The 16,025-nt window shown below is 39.8% G+C and overlaps 1 protein-coding gene across 17 annotated transcripts in view; it reads right to left on the bottom strand.

Annotated features, from left to right (window-relative positions):
- Positions 1-16,025, bottom strand: part of LOC309606460 (uncharacterized protein) — a 112,163-nt gene that overhangs the window by 78,671 nt on the left and 17,467 nt on the right. For 3 of the 17 annotated variants that reach the window (XR_014231846.1, XR_014231847.1, XR_014231849.1), the window contains exon 2: positions 10,152-10,310. The exons of the other annotated variants lie outside the window; for them this stretch is intronic. The gene's annotated coding sequence lies outside the window, so the exon portion shown is untranslated. The remainder of the gene's footprint in view (positions 1-10,151; positions 10,311-16,025) is intronic. 17 annotated transcript variants of the gene reach the window in all.

Genomic DNA, 16,025 nt, shown 5'->3' on the forward strand with positions numbered 1-16,025 from the left:
TGAAGAAAGGTGAGTTGTAGGTCAATTCCCAGATAACCCTGGGTGTTCAATCAGAACTTGGGTCTCAGACATACCTGAAAACCAATTCCCCAATCTATGCCTGACTACACTTTTACATGGATGGTTCTAATTCTGCATTTGGTCTGCAGACCCTAAATATAAATTCATTTCTCTACAATAGTAGTCTATAACTGATAGGATTTTCATGAGGATTCAACGAGATCTTAATGTGCTAATCCTTTCAAAGTGTTTAGCACAGTGCCTCACCCACAATAAGGGCTCAAACGTAAGAGTTATGATTATTATTTATGGGATTCAATAATTTCGCATGTTCTGAAACTGCAATAATTTTGAGTGCCAAATCATAAATTTCTTCTGCTCAAGTGCTGGGAAGTCAGACTGGAAAGGAACTAGTAGCTAAAATATGTATATGCTCAGCACTTATCAAGGTTGTATTTTTGTTCGTGTGATTATTTGATTCATATCTGTCTCCCTCACTAGACTGTATTCTCCAATTACAACTGAGCCTTGTCAATTTTTGGTTGTCCTTGGATCCCCAGCACTTAACAAAGTGCCTGGCACATGGGAAGCACTTGATAAATATTTGCTGAAATAAGTTGTTCACTTATTTGAAAACATTCCAGGTACTATGCTAGAAATTTGGGAGACAAAATGTCTCAGAGAAGGTCTTCTGCCATCAATGAACTCTAATCTAGTCAACAAGTCCCTAAATCAAACCGATGATTATAATGGAGCAAAGCACGTGTTATGAGAATTGTTCACATGGAGTGCTGTGGGAAAATATAAGAGGGGCATCTAACCAGTCAGGAGATGGGGAGTTAGGAAAAGGTTTCAAGAGGATGTGACAGTTGAGATAATCTCATAATAGTCAAGAAAAAGACAAAGAGCAGTCCAAGGAGAGCAAGAAGCATAGAAATGAGAAAGAGGAAAGGCAAGTTTTTCTGTTTAATTGGAGAAGGATCTGCAAGAAAACAGTGGCAAGAAACAAGATGCAGAAGTAGGGAGAAATGAGAACATGTGTTGTGAACCATGTTAAGGATTTGAATTTAATTATGAAGGCAATCTGGAGACACTGGAGGATTTGAAACAGAGAGAGATGGTAACTGGAAAAATGAGTGGACTGGGCTAGGTCTCTAAAGTGTCTTCCAGTTGTAGAAATCAGTGATTTAGAAATTTTGAATGCTAAATTTAATACTCAAATACAGTAACTGTATGTATTAGAAGAGACTAAACTTCTGTAACAAGCAGACTCAAAATGTACGGACAGCAGAGGTTCATCACATGCTCAGATGGCAGCCGAGGGCAGGTGCTTTGATTACCTTGTGGAGGAAAGATAGGATCTGCTCCTAACAGTCATTCTAGGCTAACAAACCTCTGCCATATTCAATGCATGGCTTCCAAGCTCACTCTGGTCTCCACATCACCATTTCATCCTTTGTGAATGGGTTATGGCATGAGAAGCACCCTATAGGAGGCTTTATGAGTCAGGTCTGGAACTGGCACAGATCACTTCCATTCAGTAGGACTCACTGGCTAGAACCAAATCACATGGCCACTCTAACTGCAAAGAAGGCTGGGAATTGTAGTCTAGCTGTCTGCAAAGGCAGTCTTCACCACACTATTCTAGCTTAGAATTTGGGGTACATTTGTGTTCCCTTTCCCCTAGATGGTTTTATTTTCTATTTTAATCATCTTAGAGTTTGTGTATTTCATTGTAAGATAGCTCAAATTCATTTTAAAAAATGCATAGTGAAAATTATAAATAAAGCAAAAATCATATAGTTGGTGAATGTCAACAAGACTATATGGTATTTTACAGTTCATAAAGGCCTTTCACACTCTTTAGTTTGTTTTTTAAAAGCAACCCTTTGATATAAGCAGGAAACGTTACCACCATCGTTTAAAATATAAGCATGACTCAGAGAGATAAATGACTAACCTGAGGTTGTCCAATTTCACTCATTCTAACAGTTATTTACATGTAGGAAATATTTAATTGTCCTTGAAATCCATCTAAAAATGTAAAAGTATTTTTTTCAAATATTAAGAACTATCAAAAATAAAGGACATATTCATCCAGAACTCATGTTGAGGTCTATTTTGAAACACTTAGATTCACATAAATCAGCAAAGCTCACCTCAACCACCTATACAGAAAGGACATTGAAACATAACCACTCGTAACAATACTGCAAACAGACTCCATCTGTGAGCTAGCTATCTTCATGCTATAGAAAAAAAGAGTTTGCAAAAGAGACAGAGAGAGAAGGCACTTGAAGCATAGATTCTGGCACTTACTTTGTTAAAGGTTTTAGATGGTGTGTATTAGTTTCCTAGGGCTGCCATAACAAAGTACCACAAAATGAATGGCTTAAAAAACCATATATTTATTGTCCCGCAGTTCTGGAGGCTAGAAGTTTGAGATCAAGGCGTCAGCAGGACCACACTCCTTCCAAAGGTGCTAGAGAAGGATCTGTTCCAGGCCTCTCTCCCAACTTCTGCTAGTTCTTTGGCTTTGAGTAGCATAACTCCAATTTTCACAGAACTGTGAGACCATAAATTTCTCATTTGCTCACCTTTGGCTTGGATTTAGTCAATGAGACAAAGGCTTACATATTAAGGAATTAACAACCTACAAGAAAATGAAGAGAGCTTTCCTAAGCCCAAGAAGGAGTTGGAAAATGAGGCAACAGAAAGAAGCCAACAAAAAATTCCAAATGCTCAGGCCATGTAATGTTTGCCCTTCAGAACATTTTACCAGCATTTGGCCTGCTGTCCCCCACCAAGCCTCCTCTGGAAAGTGAACAATGTGTCAACCTCCCACATCTATGTAAGTTTCCCACTTGTCTCCCCTGAGCAATATTCTTCCCATGAAGTCATGTACAGCTCCTATCATTATTCCAAATGACTTTTCAATCCTTCTGACACCTAGCTTTTATGTATTTAAAGGATGGGCCCATGAAAACTAAACCAAACAAAAGATATAGTACAAAGACCTCAGCTGTTCTACAGAAAAACACTTTTGCAGTTCTTCTTTCCTTTTCCCAGTCCAACCCAACTTTCCCACCCAACCTTTTCTAATACCACCTCCCCCGCCAAAAAAAGGAGAATAGACAGTAAAACATCTTCACTATTCACCAGTGGACTGGGAAGGTATTCTTCCTTTAAAGCTCATGCCCAGTACCTGGCACACTGAACACTCTGTTGTTTCATTTTTCTGACTGCCTTAATCACACTTGCCAGGCTAACCTCTGTGGACTGCAAGACTTAACAATTAGAGGAGGTGGGGGTTGAAGAACAAGGAGGAGGAGGAGGAAGAGGAAGAGGAAGAGGAAGAGGAGAAGGAGTTGAGAAAGGGGGAAGGAGGGGGAGAAGAAGAAACAAAAAACCAAAAAGAAACAAAAATCTTTTTCAAAGAACACCATCTTCAGAGAAAACATCTGATAGGACTTGCACCTTAAACTTCCACCCACCTACTCACCACTCCAGGATTCTTCTCCCCAAATTTAACCTGAGATGGAATCACCTCTAGTCCAGACTGAGGCAAGTTTGGCAGCTTCAAGGGTTGAATGATGAAAATTTAGTAACAATCTGCTTTTCTCTGCAAATTGCTAAGGCAACGGTGTTCCTTAGCCAATTCAAAAATCAAGTGATGCCCAAATAAACTACAGCACATTCTCGTCTAGGCCTTTTACCCAGTAGCCAAAGCAAGGTGCAGCCAGAGGCTGCTGGTCTTGCCTGAGTCTCCTGCTGAAACAGTCCTACCATGAGATTGGCATTCTGGGGTGGTTTCTTCTAGAAAGGGATGGGAGTTGGGGCAAAAAATTGTATGGTGATAGGGTAAAAGGAAGAGGAGGGAGACAAGAAGAAAGTAACTGTTTGTACAACGTGGTGCTACCATGAATGTGGTCATAACAGAGGTCAAATTGGGCATCGGTTTTACAGGATTATCATACCCAGATGAGAACAGGCTGAATTCATTATTAATCTGCAAAGAAGATCTTCCCTGTGATTTTTATTTCAATTCTCTTCCTACTCCCTCCCTTTGGTTGAATGGTACCATGAATAATTGTATTAACCCCAAACCAGGGTATAATTAGCCTCTCTCTCAGCTTCCACAGTCTATCACAAGTCTTGTCAATGAGAGCTCCTAGATAGGTCTCTTTCAGACACATCTGTTTTTCTGCATAGCCACTGCCACTAGTATAGCTCAAGTCATCACCATCTTCTTTGCCTGGATTAATGGCAATGGATTCTTATCTCTCCCTCTCCCCTCACACATACTCTTCTCTTTCCAATCTATCCTGTAATCAGGATGATCTTTCTTAAATGCAAACACAAACACGTCACTCCACTGCTTAAAACTCTTCATGGCTCTCTGCTTTTATATTAAAGTTTGAACTTTCATCATGACTTTCAAGACCCTGCCTCCATGGCTTCTGCCCTACTCTCTAGCTTCTCCTCTTTTTCCTCCAAGTGCTCTATGCTCCATCCATACCAAACTCCTTGAGGTTCCTCTAATGCACCCTGTTTCTCCCCTGTGCCCCTCCTTGCCTCCCACCCACCCTTTCAGTTCTCTTCTGGCCTCTTGGGATCTTCCCATCCTCCCCTCCTTCTTCTCCTTCCCCACTCCTCCTCCTCTTCCTCCTTCTCCTCTTCTTTCTCCTCCTCTTCCTTCTTATTTTCATCATTTGCTAACTCCTACTTACCGTATAGTCTTCAATTGTGATTTCACTTCATCTGTAAAAACTTATTTGCCCCTGTGCCTTGCAAATCTGTGTTAAGTGCTCTTCCCATAAGCTTCCTCAGAACTGTCACTTTCTCCTTCGATAGAGTATAACATTCTATATTATAATTGCTTGGTCACTCATCTCTCTCCTGTTCTCCCCACCTGCCCCCCAACCCAGGACTACATACCCCAAGATCAAGGAGCATGTCTGTTTTGCTCACCATGACCCTAGCACCACACAGAGAGCACATTATAAGTGATTCAATCAGTCAGTCAATTAAAATACTCCATGCTGCAGTGGTGGAGGTAAGAAAAGTCTTTGGCTCATGCATTGCTTCCCAAGTCTTCCTATTTAATCCTTGTGGTTATACTTCGGCAAAAGGCAAATTCATTGCCTTTTCTGCCTTTCACTGCATAAAAAGCAACCGTGGGATAAAAGATGAACACCACCAACAAAAACACTTACTTCCCTACACAGTTGTTATAAGACTCAGATAATTTTTTAACAAGTTATGGAGGCTTGATCCTTGCTTTAGACTCTTCTCAAGCTTAAATTGTTAGTGATATCAGATTACAGTTGGTTGGACCAGAATTCCTGAATCCTCAAACTCCTTCCATAACCACAGCCATCCCTAGGGGTTCAGGACCAACTTACCCATTAGACCCAGTAGTAACCCCATGCCTAGGGTCCACAATAGGTTTAGAAGCTCACGAAAATGTTTTAATTTATTTTAGAAGCAGAAGGAAAATAAACTCAGAGGTCAAAAAAATATTTTAAAATATAATATTTATCTTTATACCAACATAAAACATAATTTTCAATACTTTTTATGGAGGAAGGGGATAAATTAAATCAACAGTGCCAAATGCCCATGAAAATCATAACTTTAGTCCTGCTAAGTGCCTGGAAAATTGTATGTGCACAGAAGACAAGGCTAAGGAATCAAAATCATCTCACTATCTTGGAGCCTTGATGGAGCCCTTAGTCTTGGTGAGAAGGTTGAATCCCATGGAAGATTCAAGGATTGTTCCTGTGCCTCTGACCTGTATGATGAGCCAGCTGAGGTTTCTCTCACCCTTTTTCTTAGGTTTTTACAGGGACTATAGGCAATCCACCAAAGGAAACTAGAATATGTTGCCCCCAAATCTGCCTCTTTAACACAAAAATTCTTTTTTCAAAATGTGAAAAGTATTTAGCAAGAATAAAATGCACCCAACGGCAACATTAAAAACAAAGTAAACTAAATTTACAGAAAATATGGGCAAGCCTGTCTTTTTTTTTTTTAATATTTTTTTTTGAATTTTATTTAATTTATTTTTTTATACAGCAGGTTCTTATTAGTTATCCATTTTATACATGTTAGTGTATATATGTCAATCCCAATCTCCCAATTCATCACACCACCACCACCACCCCTGTCACTTTCCCCCCCTGGTGTCCATACATTTGTCCTCTACATCTGTGTCTCTATTTCTGCCCTGCAAACTGGTTCATCTGTACCGTTTTTCTAGGTTCCACATATATGCGTTAATATACGATATGTGTTTTTCTCTTTCTGACTTACTTCACTCTGTATGGCAGTCTCTAGATCCATCCATGTCTCTACAAATGACCCAATTTCATTCCTTTTTATGGCTGAGTAATATTCCGTTGTATATATGTACCACATCTTCTTTATCCATTCGTCTGTCAATGGGCATTTAGGTTGCTTCCATGACCTGGCTATTGTAAATAGTGCTGCAATGAACATTGGGGTGCATGTGTCTTTTTGAATTATGGTTTTCTCTGGGTATACGATGGGCAAGCCTGTCTTGACTCCCTCTTGACCCTTCTAGGCAAATGAGAACTTCCTGAGCAGGCAGAGCAATCCACACAGCAGATGGCTCCAGTCCAAGCCAATTTACACAGGTCACAATTTCCCAGTCCAGTGCTTTTTCTGGGCTATGATGGAAGAGATAATGTAGATATGCAACCACATGATTTACTATCTACCCTGCCTTCAGCCAGAGTCAGGAAAGAAACATTGCTATGTGCAGTGCTATACCCAGAAGCTTTCAAGCTCAGGGATATTTAAATTTTTTTTTTTTTTAATTGAAATCCTTTCCCTTTCATGACCTCATCCTTTGCCTTTAGCAAACTCCTCCCCTAACTTTCCCAGAAGTAGGAGTTGACTTGAACACATATTTCTCTATCTCCAATTCTTACTTCACTCACTCTATGATATTGCTAGCATGGGAAGGGGGCCCTGTTGCCAGGGCAACCAGTAGTACGTAAGTTCAGCCTCAGTTGGATCCTCTATTCTAACTGATCAAATTCCAACTATGCTCTTGACTCATCTCAATTTTATAGACATAAGAAGGTAAAATATTTCATAATTCCTCTGACATATATTTTATCTATATCTTCATAAGATCCTGCTGACCTGTCTCTTCTCCTGAATTCATTAATTTAACGCATTTATTTCTACTAACCAGAGATGATATTCAAAGTATTTAAAACAGACATGGCATGAAAAATACATCAGAATGGATGTATTCACCAAATCAGAATGTATACTAGCTGTAAACAGGAACTGAACCAGAGCATACTAGCCACCAACTGGTCCAGTCTATAACTAAACTTGATACCTTTCCTTCCTGCTATCAAAGAGACTTCTCATCTGACCAGTTACTGTATACTTAATGTCCTAATTGCCCACCATCACATACAACTGAATAAGAATTTGATGTGAAATTCATCCGTGCCTTTTATGTCAATTCATAGTTACGATAATTAAAAAAAATTAGTTTAGATATTCCCTTCATAGGAAGAAAGATACTGTGTTAGAAGGTGGAGAAGGATGTTAAAGGCACTGTATGTAGGAAGGAGAAGGAGGATATCAGAAAGTACATAATCACTTCCTAGCTGAGGTAGGAGTGGTCCCATATAGCAGTCAGCAGTGTTGTTCCTGAAATGCTCCGGTTCCCCCTTACAGGTATGTGGTACAATTGCACTTCTCAGCCCCATTCTGCTTGGGTAGGGCCAAATAACTACTTCTAACCAAAGAGTTGTGGGCAGACATGATGTATGTCACTTCCAGGAAGAAGGCTGAATTATTGCTGCGACCCCAAAGAGCAACTAGCAACCTTCCACATTCTAGCTGCTATTTCAACTTTGATCCCAGAGGGAGGGTGACTTGCATTAGAGACCTCCAGCTGACTCACAATGAAAATGTAGTGTGAGTAAAAAATAACCCTTGTAGTCTTAGACCATTGAAATTTTTGGCTTTGCTTGTTACTGAGACACACTTTAAGCTATCCTGACTGATATATTTTAGTTTTAAGATCTTATCATTAGAGGCTCCTGTTTAGTGCCCTCATTCTGAGACACCTACTTCAATAGTTTTTTTTTTTTTAAACATCTTTATTGAAGTATAATTGCCTTACAATGGTGTGTTAGCTTCTGCCTTATAACAAAGTGAATCAGTTATACACATACAATATGTTCCCATATCTCTTCCCTCTTGCATCTCCCTCCCTCCCACCCTCCCCATCCCACCCCTCTATGTGGTCACAAAGCACCGAGCTGATCTCCCTGTTCTAAGTGGCTGCTTCCCACTAGCTATCTATTTTACATTTGGTAGTGTATATATGTCCATGACACTCTCTTACCCTGTCACAATAGTTTTTAACGTCCATAAACTCCCTCATATTGTAAACAAAATTTAGGAAGCTCGTGAAGAACGTCCAGGGTGTTCATTAAATTCTCCAAAATGTGTGTGTGTGTTGTTTAAGAAACCTTTCCCTACATCAAGATCATAAACTTACTAAACGGAAAATGAGGAGTGCTAAGTTCCAGCTGAGCATGGTACTTCACTGGTTTGGAAGTCTCAGATACGTAAACAAATCTAAATTTCATAAACAAAGCAATGAACTTTTAAATATGAGTCATGATGTCTATAAATTGGCAAAGAAATTAAGAAGGCATTTTAATGATTCTTTCAATATTCAAGCTTTGAATGAAAATGAAGAATGACCATGAAATAGCTTTAATTCTTCAATATAGTACAATACAGCAAATACAAATAACAGCTAATTAAAGTAGTGCTAATGATTATGGTTATCCTGCCTTTCATTTGCTAATGATATTTCACATTTCAAAAAAATTATTTTGAGTCCTAAAATATTTGTGTACTAAAGCATTCTTTTTCTTGGGCTGAAGGAAGCAATTTAATGTTGACAGAAATTGGTTTGAGAAGAGTATGCAATTTAAATTACTGACTCTGAAAAGTAATGGTTGGTTGTTTCCTAAGAAAGCTGACACAAAGGAGAAAGCCCTGAGTGTTGAAAATAAAAACATATTTGGGACCAAAAAAAAAAAAAAGGGATCATAAACTTATTCTCCTACATTATCTTCTAGGAATTTTATAGATTGCTTAAACTTTTTATATGCAATGATGATCAAACTCAGATACATCTTATTCCACTCTCAAGGTTTCTATGTGAAACAGTATGAAGCTGGCAAATCTGTGTGAAGACTCTTCAATAACCACAACTTTTCTCCTCAGATGGACCCAGTGCTTGAAGTCAGAAGCACGTCACTCCATGAGTTCACACACATCACTACCTGGCCATGACCCTGAGGGGAACTGGGCAACCTGGACAACACCCTCTCCAGACCACGGGCCTGCGGCGAGGCCTACAAACACCCTCCGAACCTAAATGCAAAATACAGAATCCTCTGTCATAGCATGTGAAGGGTACCACCCTTCAATCACAGCAGGGCAGTGGGTGTAAACTATAAAATACAAGCTTCCTCGTATTTTCAAACATGTAAGGGAGTCATTGCATACATGGAGAAAGCTTTCATCTGGAGAAGCTTATGAAAATGTAAATGTTCAGAGATCCATCTAGAAGAAGTAGAATCAGGTAAGTTATAAAATATAAAATATGTAAATATTACTTCACTGCAAGATTGGTTACTAAAATCTGCATTCTGTAAATGTACAACCAGGCTGATATTTGGACTGACTGGGTCACAGGCAGTCAGCCAACAGAATGGAGAAATCTCCTGACCCCTTGGAATCTACAAAGAAAATTGTCTGTTTACATAACTAAGCTGTAGCAGTATCTGATTTTGCATTCTGTAGGCAACAGATACCAGATAAAAATTTGAATTTATTCATGATTAGACTACTAATAACACCATTATAAATATTACAAAAATGTCCAACAGCAAAGGAGCATTAGAACAGAGGAAAACAGAGGGAAAGATCATGTTCCCACTATGGTCAAAAACCTGTTCCGTATTTCCTTCAGAATAAAAGCCTAGATCTTTACAGTGGCCTACACCGCCCCCGCCATCTGGCCCACTTTACCACTCTGAGCTCATCTCCCCTGCCTCTCTGCTCCAGGCACTCACCTCCTCACTGTTCCTCAAATATGCCAAGCATGCTCCTGCCTCAGGGCCTTTGCAAAGAGCGCTCCTGCTGTCTGGAAGCCTCTTCCTCAAGGTGTACACAGGGTTGCTCCCTCATCTTCAAGTCTTTGCTCTAAAGTCACCTTCTCAAGGAGGCCTACCCTAAAAACATAAACCACATAATTTGTTACAGTTAGTGTTTATTGTCTATCTCCCTCTGCTAGAGCCACGGTCAAGGACGGGGACTTTTTCCAGCTGGTTCATAGATTATTCCTAATCACCTAGTACAAGGCCTGATATATAGAAAATACTGGATGATATATTGTTGAATAATTGAAAAAGCAAATTTAATTTAACCATATAAAAAGACCAAAGTGAGTAATCTGGAAGGAAAAATTCAAGAAATTTGATGTGATTTAATAATTTTTTCAAGTGACAGAAAAATTAAGTACATCTGATTAACACTTCAACAGGAGAAAGGTGCTTTTCCAAACTGACATCAGAGAACTTCAGAAAGATATGGTATATATCGAGAGAGGTTATCTATATTAGCTTTTGAATATATTTAACTTAATCTGACTTAAAAATAATTGCATTATAGATTACTTTAGCACCTCAATATGTGTTAAAATTATAATTAGAATCTTATTTTTAAAGAAATAATCATGATTCTTTTATAATGCTGTATTTTACTTGCAGGGTTTTCACTCAGGGACTCACCAGCTGCAGAATTAGTGAAAAAGTCTTGCCCGTCACCTGACATTTCCTCTTCATAACCCCAGATGTCGGGATCTTTCTATGACAGATCAATTTAGGAAGTGCAAAATCACCACATTTACTTAAGAAGGATGCACATAAGCATGATGGAGGCTGATTTTGCAGAGCTGAAAAGATGTAACCTCAACCTTTAAGAACCTATTTAACCACACTGCTCCAAAGAAGCTTTTGGATACTACAGTTAAATGTTGAGCTCCCCTCTGTGTCTGGGAAAAGCCATCCAACAATTTCTAGAAAAGCAGACTGGTGGTTGGAAGCCTTCAGTAATAAGAAACAATTTTCTTATTGTTTTGTCTTATTGTTTGTCTTATTTGTCTTATTTGTCTTATTGTTATTGTCTTCCGGGAAGATCCCACATGCTGCGGAGCAACTAAGCCCGTGAGCCACAACTACTGAGCCTGTGCTCTGGAGCCCGCGAGCCACAACTGTTGAGCCCACGTGCCACAACTACTGAAGCCTGCGCGCCTAGAGCCCGTGCTCCACAACAAGAGAAGTCATTGCAACGAGAAGCCTGCGCACCGCAGTGAAGAGTAGCCCCCACTCGCTGCAGCCAGAGAAAGCCCGCACACAGCAAGGAAGACCCAACACAGCCAAAAATAAATTAATTAATTAATTTAAAAAAAAAGCGAATGGTTATTCATATCCCGTGTGTGTAAGCTTGCTTCATGAGGGAAAGAACTATGTCTTCTGTATCCCTGTATCTTATGTATACATGGTTGGTTTTCAGTAAATGGTTGTTGAATGAATGAATGGTTCAAAAACAAAAGAACTAATAACTGTTCCCTAGGTTCAGAGTGGGACTACAGCTAAGTGCTGAGCACCTATTTCTTATCATTCTAAGCACACATATTTTACTTTTTCCTGTCTTTTTTTTTTTCATTATTAAACCCCATAAATGTTTCTTGAATTTTTTTCTGAGCTGCTTACTTTTATCTTTTTGCATAACTTAATTCTTTTATCTTTTCATTCATCCAACAAATATTTGTTCATCCTGAGCCAAACTTCCTACCTCAGAGATAATGAAAGAGCAAATGCCTTGGAAACAGACATATGGACCTATACTCATTCCATCAACCTCTTAAGTGTCCTCAAGCAAGCTGCCTAACCTCTCCCAGCCTCAGCAACTACATATGTTATCTAGAATCATACCCATTGAAGTAGATTGTTTGAGGGCCAATTGAGATCATATATGAATATAGTAGGCAATTGATAAGCGTTCATTGTCTTCTATGCTTCCATTTCCTACTAAAAGGTGGGAAATTTAATGACTGATGAGCAAATCCAATTTAAACTCCCAGAAATTAGAAAAGGTCAGTCTGAGAGATTCCTTCCAATGGCACAGACTATGCTATACGTCATTGAGACTCCACTTTGTTTCCCTCTGTGAACACAGAAGGACTGCAATTCTCAGACCACCTTTTAGTCAGTGGGTTATGTGGCCATTAGAATGTAGAAAAAGTGACATTCACCACTTCCAGACCTAGTGCCTAAAAAAATCTTCCAGGCCTGGCCCCTAACTGAAGCCCCAATGCAGAGAATCCAAGGGAGGACTCCAAGACCTTACATGATATAGAGGCATAGAAAAGAAGGAATCTAGGGCTCTAAACTACTGCGTGGACTAGACCCTTCACCCCCAATGACCTGCAAAAAAGTATGACACGTAAACTGCTCAGTTTGGGAGTTGTTTTGTTTTTACAGCAGTTAGCCTATCTTGAATAATTCATCACACAAACCACCACTCAGTCCTAGAACTGAAAACCTGGAAACAGATTAATAGTTTATCACTAAATTTGAGAGCTGAGACTGGGTCTTAACTTCTTGGTACCCTACTCGACACTTAGCACAATGCCCTAAATAAATCAGTTGCTTATTAACAATGTGTGAATTGAGTACTGCCACAAGATAGGATTAAATATACTTATATATTTATACTTACACACATACATATTTTAAATAACATCCACCCTGTACACTGTAGCTATTTTAATTTAAAATATAAAGCTTTTTTTCCTGAAATCATTCCAGTTTAGGAAACAATCAAGATATGATGACAATTAAAATGGCAATTAGAATATACCCCTGTTTCCCCAGGTCACTTATAAGAGGAGGGCTAGGGTAAGAAGGAGGCAGTTATAGGGACAATCAAGTGAATAGGTAAGAATCCTAGTTGTGTTTGAATAGTAAGCTCTGAGATTTCAAATCCCTAACACGTCTCTGTCTCACTGAGTCCTGGAGGGGTCAGGGGTCATTTTCTCCTTGGATTATAGTCTCCAACCAATTCTGTTACTGCTACTGTTACTTCCATTCTTTCTTCCAGCAGCCTTGCTTGTACCACTGCTGGCCCATTTTTTAACAAATTCTCGTATCTCACCTTTGATGAATTTCTCTTTCCATCACACAAGCAGCTATCTGCAAGTGTACAAGTATTTGTTTGACAACTAAAGTACAGATTGCTAGTTCAATTTTTATGGTCCCCTCCCTGATGGAACGTGGGACACATTCCCCCACAGCTACACTGGAGAATGTTTTTTAACTGACATTCTCAAAAACATTTCTCCCCCATAACAATCAAACAGTATTCCAAGCTTTAGGGCCACTTGTCAGCTATCTCCAGGTGAATTTCCTACCTAGAGGTGATATTTTCATCAGAAACCAGCAGTAACTATCTGTCTCTCTTTACTGTTTAAATGCCCTAATGCCAGTGGCCTGGGTACCTGTTAATCCCTAAATACTCTTCCCACTCTTTCTTAATGTAAATTTTGTTAAGTATATCGTATATTCAGAAAGATACACGCAGCACAAGTGTCCAATTCAACGATCTCTTCACTGCTGTTAATCAGTAGGCCACTTAGTTAGCTGGCTTTTCCCAGAAGTCTTCAAGAAGCCTCTGAAAAAAGGAATTTTGATAACAGTCCCTGATATCCTAACATCTTTGATGTGAGCAGGAAGATTCCCCCACCCTTGTCTACTGCCACTCACACATACTCCTACATGCTTTTGCTCCATAAATAACAAACTAGAGTTAGCACTGGTAATATGTCATGAAGAAAATCTGAAGGTTTGATATCTAGTTTACACCCTTGCATATATTGATTTTGATAAAGTAGCACTTCTTATTTACACAAAAGCATCTCAGGGATGGAACACATATTGACACCGTGAACAATACTCTGAAGAAGAGAGATTTGCATGCTTCACTGGAGTCATATTTATGATGGATTCGAGACAACTCTAGAAATGGTGGGGGAAGGTGAGGAGTGGAGAAACTGGCCTCACATCAGACCAAGGAATCCTTTCGAGACTTCCCCGGTGGGGCAGTGGTGAAGAATCCACCTGCCGATGCAGGGGACACGGGTTCGAGCCCTGGTTTGGGAAGATCCCACATACTGCGGAGCAAGTAAGCCCGTGTGCCACAACTACTGAGCCTGTGCTCTAGAGCCCGCAAGCCACAACTACTGAGCCCACGGGCCACAACTACTGAAGCCTGCGTGCCTAGAGCCCGTGCTCCGCCACAAGAGAAGCCACCACAATGAGAAGCCCGTGTACCACAACGAAGAGTATCCCCTGCTCGCTGTTACTAGAGAAAGCCCGTGCGCAGCAACGAAGACCCAACGCAGTCAAAAATAAATAAATAATTAAAAAAAAAAAAAAGAAATCCTTTCATGTCTCTATCCACATATTCACCACATGCTGTGCTCCCTCTCACCACCAGCTTCAAAAATCAAGAGGTAAACATACTGGATTTACACCTGGATATAAATTTCCATATAATCAAATCTTTCCTGCGTTCTCAAGCATATCCAAAACATGTTCTTATTTAAATGCCATAAAAAAAATGGAAATTATTTCAAAAGGTGGCATTCTAATGTTCTTAAGAAGACAACTATGCCCACGTTGAATTCACAGGAAAGGGGGGGGGTAATGGACGAAAGAAAAAGCATTCTTAGAATTCTTCTTTCATCCCACAAATCATTTCCTCTTTGTTAATACTCCAATTTTGGATTTTATTAAAACATCAGCTTTTCATTTTCCAAAACTATCCATGAACTTGGTCTGTCTTATCTATAATCCTACAACTGTCCATCTACCTTCAGACAGAACTAGAACTCCTATTTAAAGAATGCTATGAAAATTCCTTTTTCTCCCATTCATAACTAAACACACACACCACCCTACTGCAGCTGCTTTGCTGCAGTTGGCTGTGCTGGAATTTCTTAACTTATTCACACTACTGCTGCAGGGTCTGAAAGTATGGGTGATATGAGCACCTGGGGCTCTAAATGACTGTCCTCTTCCAACAGGAGTATAGACATGCTGAAATTATTTAGACGTCCCTCACATGTTTATTTCACTGCTCTTGGGTGGAGTTAAGTGAAGCCTCTTCACCCATATATTTTATTGTAAATTTTCATGAAAAAAGGAACTGTCTCCTGACACAAGTAATCCTGTTTCAGCATTATTTAGGTCTAATGATGAAACATGCCCAGTGGGCCTGGAGTAATCTAGTAAAAGGCCAGATGACAGGAAAGGATGGTAGTACACCCTGCGAGCAAGCAATTATCTGAATCTATAAGCCACAGTCAGCACTCTTTTTTTTTCTTTTTTTTAATTTTTTATTTATTTATGGCTGTGCTGGGTCTTCGTTTCTGTGTGAGGGCTTTCTCTAGTTGTGGCAAGTGGGGGCCACTCTTCATCGCGGTGCGCGGGCCTCTCACTATCGTGGCCTCTCTTGTTGCGGAGCACAGGCTCCAGACGCGCAGGCTCAGCAATTGCGGCTCACGGGCCCAGCCGCTCCGCGGCATGTGGGATCTTCCCAGACCAGGGCTCGAACCCGTGTGCCCTGCATTGGCAGGCGGATTCTCAACCACTGCGCCACCAGGGAAGCCCCACAGTCAGCACTCTTAAAAGATGCTGCTGAATTTAATTCCAATCTTTTATATACATGTAACATATGTATATCACATGTTTCTTTAAAAACGTAATTCATTATTAAAAAGTTTTACAAAGTGCAGAGGATTTTTAGGGCAGTGAAACTATTCTGTAAGACACTATAATGGTGAAAACATGACATCACACATTTGTCCAAACCCACAGAAGATA

This window comes from Balaenoptera borealis (genome assembly GCF_965194805.1).
Source record: "Balaenoptera borealis genome assembly, chromosome: 11".
NCBI classification, from domain to species: Eukaryota; Metazoa; Chordata; class Mammalia; order Artiodactyla; family Balaenopteridae; genus Balaenoptera; species Balaenoptera borealis.